The 7,171-nt window shown below is 42.6% G+C and overlaps 1 long non-coding RNA gene across 1 annotated transcript; it reads left to right on the top strand.

The window, feature by feature from the left end:
- The first annotated feature begins 509 nt into the window (after positions 1 to 509).
- On the top strand, positions 510 to 5,926 carry LOC131423729 (uncharacterized). The gene is made up of 2 exons (XR_009225648.1): positions 510 to 904; positions 4,616 to 5,926. It is a non-coding gene; the product is annotated as an uncharacterized LOC131423729 (long non-coding RNA).
- The last annotated feature ends 1,245 nt before the right edge of the window (positions 5,927 to 7,171 follow it).

Genomic DNA, 7,171 nt, shown 5'->3' with positions numbered 1-7,171 from the left:
CTACTTTTAAGTAGAAAGAGAGCTAAAGTTGTAAAATCTTTTATGGTATCTCTTCCTGCACTCATTACTAGACAGAAAGTGGCATTCAAATCTCAAATGTCATCTGCTGCACAAGTGTTTGACTTTTGTTATCAAAATGACCAGATAATACCATTCTCTGTGTGTGCTATGTGTATAGGATTTCCCACTATCTCCACAATATAGATGGTTATCTATATTATTCATTTCTGCTAAAATGTATTCAGATTTTTAAATCATATTTTATTAATTTTGAATAGCCCATGCCAATCTAGTTATAATTTTTATATACTACTTTTGTTGGGTGCGGAGCAGGCTGAACTGTGTTGTCTGCAGGGCAGGCTGAACAGATGTTGGCTGCAAGATAGCCCACGCACTCAAACCCCCCTCTATCTGGTCCTTTATCACCTGTTTGTTCAGTCTGAAGTCACCCGCTTAAGGCTGAGCACTCAACCCCCCTTGGGCCAACAAGGCAGCTTGCAGACCCAGAGGCCCCATTAGATTTGGGCTATAAAAACTCCCTCCTGCCAGGCCCCCCTCTTGCTCTCCCTCTCTCTCTTGCCCTCTCTCTCTTGCTCTTTATCTTTCTTACGCGCGCTCTCTGTCTCTCTCTTGCTCTTGCTCTCTCCCTGTTCATCTCTTCTCTTTTCTCTCTCTCTCTTTCCTTCTTTCCTTTCTCTTTGTTGCACTGCTGCAATAAAGATCTTTTGGTTGCTCCGAGTGTTGTGGTCACTTTCCTTTCATTGGTGCCGAAACCCGGGAGAGGGTTAAAACCCACTTTTGGGTCCCTCTTCCTTCGGAAGTGCCACTCACCGGATGGCCTGAACCGAGGCCTGAACCCATTTTCTCGACTGCCAGAACTCCATCCACCACCGACCTTCGATTGGTGAGTTTCCCCTCCCTGGAGTCCTAAACCCAATGGTGGTGTCAGGAGGATTTGGCCGTTGATTGTCTGGCAAACCTCTTTGCCCACCTGCGGGGAGGAAAACACCCCACCACAGCCTTCAAGGCTACGGTGGCCCTCAGGGACTCCTTCCTAGGGCAGAATAGATTCCTGGGTTCAAAATTATTCCCTTCCCTTCCCAGCTGTTAGTTACCAGCATAGGCTTTGTAGGTCTCCCTCAAAGGACTGTGTAACCTCCAGGGACACATAACAGAGAACTGAACATCACAGTCCACCCAGACCTTCACCATCTTGGTGGCTCTCCTAAAATCCTAGTCCTCAGACACTTACCCTCCCCTTCCTCCCTCTTCCCCTGTCTCTCTTTTTCCGGCCCTGCGAGTCTCCGGCCTCTCCAGGAGGGGTCCCGAAAAGAAAAGCCTTGGCCAAGGTCTCCCACGGCTCCAGCTCCGTCCAGGACGAGAGCTTCGACTGTCAGGATTCGGTGACGACCAATCTCTGCAGCTCGAACCTGCCACTAAGGCACTCCTGATTTTTGGCTCTAGCAGGGACGCCCCTTTTGCCAATAAATCAGTTTCCTCCTTCTCTCTTATACTACGGTTGCGTCTCCTTCCTTCTCCCCTACACTACGTTTGCATCCTCTTCCCTCCTCCTTATACTACTTTGCGACATGGGTAATGTGTCCTCTCTGCCATCGAGTCTCCCCTAAAATGCCTCTTGGATAACCTCAAAACCCTCTCCTTGACACCAGACATCAAACCCCCAAAATTGATCAAATATAGCACCCAGGCCTGGCCCACTTATCCCTTAGACAACCAAAGCAGATGGCCCCCCTTTTGGGTCCCTGGATCCCTCCATTCTAAGGGATCGCTACAATTACTGTGAGCATTCGAAAAAATGGGTAAAAAGCTGCTATATCAAAGCTTTCTTCTTGCTTGTGCTCTCTGCACCTCTTGCAGACCTCTGCAAATTCTTCTAGCTTGCAAACCAACACCCACAACCACTGATCCCCAATCTCCTCCTCCTCCGGACTCATCCACTACTTTTGACCCTACTGATGAATTTCCACCCTATCGCCCGGCTCAAATAGGTCCTCACCCTCAACCTTCTGCCCCAGCCCCTCCACTGTCTCCCCCACCTGAACAACCTGACTTCTCCTCTCCACTCACTAGATCAAAAACCTAAACAACCGTCTTTCCTCAAAACATTGCCTCTTTTCTGAGGTAGCAGGTACTGAAGGAATCCCTTCACCCACTCACTCCTCTCTTCTTCTGTCAGCGCCCACACCAGGTGCCACCAGGTCCTCTTACCAACTAACCCAAAGCTCAAACAAGCTGAGGAGAGCCCTTGGACCCCTATCAGAGATCTGGTGAAAATGGCCTTTAAAGTTGCTTTGTCATCACTGAAAACAGGTTACTAAGAATTGTCCCTTACAGGCTTTTTTGGGATATTCACTCCCATCCTCCCCTCTGCTCTACCTGTTCTACTGCTCAAGTTTTCCTTGCTAGGGAAAATCCTATTCTTTTACATCACTCCTTCCTCATTCTCAGATCCACCGAGCTGCTCTCAGCCCCACCTTCCCGTCTTCCCCTCCTTACCCAGGCCCACAGAAAAGGCTTAACTGACCTTCTCCAGAAATCTTCACCATGGCTGATTTTAGGACTTTCAGCAAAAAAAAATCTCTACAAAAAGTTCAATGTAGATAAACTTCCTATTTTCCTGTTGCCCTGTTTTACTTGGTCACTGGCTGGAAAAATCAGCACTTGAAAAGCTGGACACCCCCTTACTAGTTTTTCACAAAATATGTAAACAAGGCCTCTGGCCTTGAGCTGGGGCTTCACAGAGAAGGCTACATGTCTAAGATAAGGAAGTTACCAACTGGGCTCCATGGTAACAGCTGGCAGGGGTGGGGAGGGTGGGGGGAAGAGGAGAGAAAGGGAAGAAAAAGCTCTCCCCCTCCCAAGTGTCCTTGAAGGGTTAACTTGCCCAGAACAGAGGGAAAAAAAAAAACTGCTTTTTGTGAACTTCTGCAGACTGTGAACTTCTGAGCCCCTTCCCTTACATGTTGGGTACAAAATTCTGAAACAACCTAAACTTGGGGTTCAGGGGATTAATTGATTACAACAGAAGCAGTGCCCTCTGAATCCGGTTGCAACCAAATAAAACTGTTTCCCTATCTTCAGTGCTATCTTAGGTGCCTTGCCTTGTCTGTTCCTACAACAGTATAATTCTATATACTTAAACATTGTTCATGTTTTCATGAAATGGTCAACAGATGTGATTAATTGTGTGCTGCAAATAACAAAATATCTCTTATTAAAATGGAATAATTTGCCTAAATTCAGAAATTTACAAGGATTATTTAAAAATGTAAAAAAAGAAAGAGTTAAGAAATAGGAAAGAGAAATTAGAAGGTTCTAGGTATGGATTTAATAGAAGGAAAATGTGTTTCTGGATAAGAGAGTCTGTTAAGTAAATAAGAGGGTTTAAGTAAGTGCTAAAGAAGGTCTGTATATACAACTATGGTTAAACAACAACTGTTATTTTGCAATATTGTAATATGTTATTTCTCTAAAAGCTAAACTTGACTAATATAAAAACATCAATAATAATTGTGGTACTATTACTCTTCTTTGTATATTAAATGTGCTCATATTTTCCAGGTATATGTCATTAAGATAGAAGCTTTAAAAAAAAATTATATCAAGCTGTTGTTCTCCAAAAGGTTGCATGGTTATTTTAGGCTTATAAAAATAACATATTGGAGATTTATTTATATCATTTAATGTTTTATAACTGGACCCGTTATCAATAAGATTAATATAAAGTTCTATACACTGGGTACAATTTAAATGTAATATACTGTATTACCTAGTATTCATGTGACATCAAGCAATAATATATATAAACTTTATAAAATAATATTAAAAAAAAGAGATCAGCTTCAATACTAGAACACTTTACCTAAGATTTATAAATCTTAGCCTTACCTGAGATAAGGCTGTGCTTCCCATCTTACTACATGTCAGAATGACTCCAAAGTAGGCCAGACTTCAGCTAAAGCCCAATACTCTTAATTTAGGGTGAAACTGACTTTGCTGGATGTTTATGATCAAGACTTAAAGTTAAACTAAAATGGCCAAGAAAACCAATATTTGGCTCTGGCCCTCTGAGTCAGTCTGAATCCAGGGAACAGGGAACTTCTCTAAAGAGCTTTGCAACTCTGGGCCACATAACCTCCTGATCAGGGAGATTAATGAGACCACTGGAGAATGAAAAGCCAATCAGTGCATTTGCTGTGAATAGGAGGGTCATTGGAGACAGGAGACATCCCTGATGCTTCCAAGGGAAGCCACATGGTCAAGCAAGACCTGGACCCATCCTAGCGCAAATGGCACTAACAGAACTAAGAAGCTACTCTCAGGTTCCCCCAGGAGCGACCCCTATGGGAACTCGGATGACTCTTAACAATAGATAGAAACAAAGTCAATTTTGACCAACTTGGTCTTAAACACCTACCAAAACCAGTTAAGCCAAAACCAGTCATTCCTGGGAGTAATGAAGGACAAGAACAGCTAGAAAAGAGGAGACAGCAACTAAGCCAACAGGCTCCATGGGAAATGTTCAGTCAAGTATGGCCTTGGCTCCTCCCCCTCACAGGACCCCTATTAGTCCTCTCTATGTTTCTCCTAATAGGACCATGTCTATTAAATTGCCTACAGAAGTTCATGCAAGATCAGATACACAAATTCACCAACAAGCTGGTCAATCAACTACTTCTTTAAGACTACCAGCCCTGATGCCCAAGATGGACACCTACGACTCATGACCAACTCCTCTGGCTCCAGAGACTCTGTGCCCATCTAAAACCCTCTCTAACCCTTTTTCCAATTTTCACAACCCCTCTTTCACTTCCTAGGAATGAGAACTACTCTCCAGCATGTCCACTCTGCTTATTCTGTCTGCTCTACAGTATTCCCACAAGGAAGCATCAAACCTAAACTCCCCCTGGTACCACCATGTCTCCCACCTTAAAAAGGCACTTGTTCCAAATGTCCAGTCCTGGACTTCCACCATGCCCACCAAACTCAAAATTTCTTGCCAACCCTCTTCTTCTTTTACTAATCATTATTCTCTCAAGTTTTTATCTCAAACCACAGATACTGCTTCTACATCAATGTGACATGACACCAGGATGACACCACCCACTCTCAGTTTATGGGTCAAGGCGATTGCCCTTCCACTGGCTGCAAGCGGTCTGTCACCCTTATTCAACCAAGCCACCTCCAATACTTCCTAGAGTCCCTGCTACAGGACCAGTGGCTGACACCAAGAATCTCCTCCATCTAGGACTGGTTTGCTGCCATCGAGGACTTGTGGCTTCAAGGAACTTTTATGGACTTTACCCCTACCACAGTAGTTGTCTGTAGCCACTGAGTGTTATTTCTGGCTGCCCTGGTGTTCTCAGACTTGTTCCCCGAACATTCCTCCACTTCCCCTTCTAGGTCTAACGCCGCCCACCATTAAGCAGGAAGAAGCTAGAGGACTTTATGCCTTCCCCTGTGTCACTTAGAAAAACAAAAAGGGAGGAATGTTGGGTGCAGAGCAGGCTGAACTGTGTTGTCTGCAGGGCAGGCTGAACAGATGTTGGCTGCAAGATAGCCCACGCACTCAAACCCCCCTCTATCTGGTCCTTTATCACCTGTTTGTGTCAAGTCCCGCTTAAGGCTGAGCACTCAACCCCCCTTGGGCCAACAAGGCAGCTTGCAGACCCAGAGGCCCCATTAGATTTGGGCTATAAAAACTCCCTCCTGCCAGGCCCCCCTCTTGCTCTCCCTCTCTCTCTTGCTCTCTCTCTCTTGCTCTTTATCTTTCTTACGCGCGCTCTCTGTCTCTCTCTTGCTCTTGCTCTCTCCCTGTTCATCTCTTCTCTTTTCTCTCTCTCTCTTTCCTTCTTTCCTTTCTCTTTGTTGCACTGCTGCAATAAAGATCTTTTGGTTGCTCCGAGTGTTGTGGTCACTTTCCTTTCAACTTTCATATGAAAGATTTTATATCTTTACATACTAAGCAACAGAACAATTTAATTTAGTTATACAGACTTTTGTCCTCAATTTTAAACACACTTTTGAATCATATGTGTCAAAACTCTGCCAACTTCCTTTTGAACTCAGAGGAGTTGGATCCACATATTAACATTTTCTACCTTTGACTTCATGCTTGAAAATATTTGCCCAACTTCCTTGTATTTCCTTCTAGTATGTTACGGTTTCTCTTTGCATGTAAATATTTAGTCTATTCATAATATAGCTGAGTAAATGATAAGAGGGGACGGACTTGAACTATTAAATTATTCATTCTATTGACTTAGCTTGACAAAAGCAATGATCCAACCTAGCACTGGCTTCAGATGCTCCTTTATCACATTTTGAACGTCTGTTTATACACTTTCTCTTCCTATAATTTTTGGCATCAATTTATTCGACTCTTCTTTATCAATATGACTTATTATCTAGGGTGGCAGATTTCCCACTCATGATATCATTTCAAAAATTTTCTTGGTTTTTCCAACTAATTTATTTGACCAAATAGACACATTTTGCAAAGAAAATGCATCCCTGTGGTATGTGATCACAGTGCATCAAATCCCAGGTATATTAGTTTTCCACTTATTGTTACATTTCTCAGAGAAATTTTGTACTTAGCTATTTTGTACTTAGCGGTTCTTATTTTTGATATTCCTGTATATTTCATAATTTTCCTGAGATCATTTTGTCTTCTGTGCCTTATTGTTAGATTTAATATTATATTAACATTTGGTTGAATTTTTACTGTAGAAATTTTTATATTTCTCTATGGAAATCATTTTAAAATTATTCTTTAACATTTGGAATAAATGTCAGCGTATGTAGAGTAAATGACATCAAGATAAATATAGATGCATATTTAAACTTGCCAATTAAAGGTGTACATGTGAAAATGCATATCAAAAACTGACTAATCATTCAGATTCTATAATTGACACTTGAAAGAAAGATGGGGGTTTAGGTTGGGGGCGCAGCTGTTGCTGTTGTTGTTTTGGTTTAGCTGTACTGGGGGTTGAATCCAGGGCCTGTTCATGCCTAGCTAGTGATAGCTAGTGATCCACTATTGAGCTACATCCCCAGGTCTATTAAAGATGTTTTAACAGCTCCCATTTCTATTGTACTTCATGGCATTTTTCTTGTTTTCATTTAGAAAACCTTAATTTAGCAA

The sequence above is a fragment of the Marmota monax genome, unplaced genomic scaffold (assembly GCF_021218885.2).
Source record: "Marmota monax isolate L192 unplaced genomic scaffold, Marmota_monax_Labrador192_F-V1.1 WCK01_AAM20220418_F8-fsc00071, whole genome shotgun sequence".
Taxonomy (NCBI): Eukaryota; Metazoa; Chordata; class Mammalia; order Rodentia; family Sciuridae; genus Marmota; species Marmota monax.
Note: the sequence above shows the minus strand (reverse complement) of the source record. Positions and strands in the feature narration are given on the sequence as shown.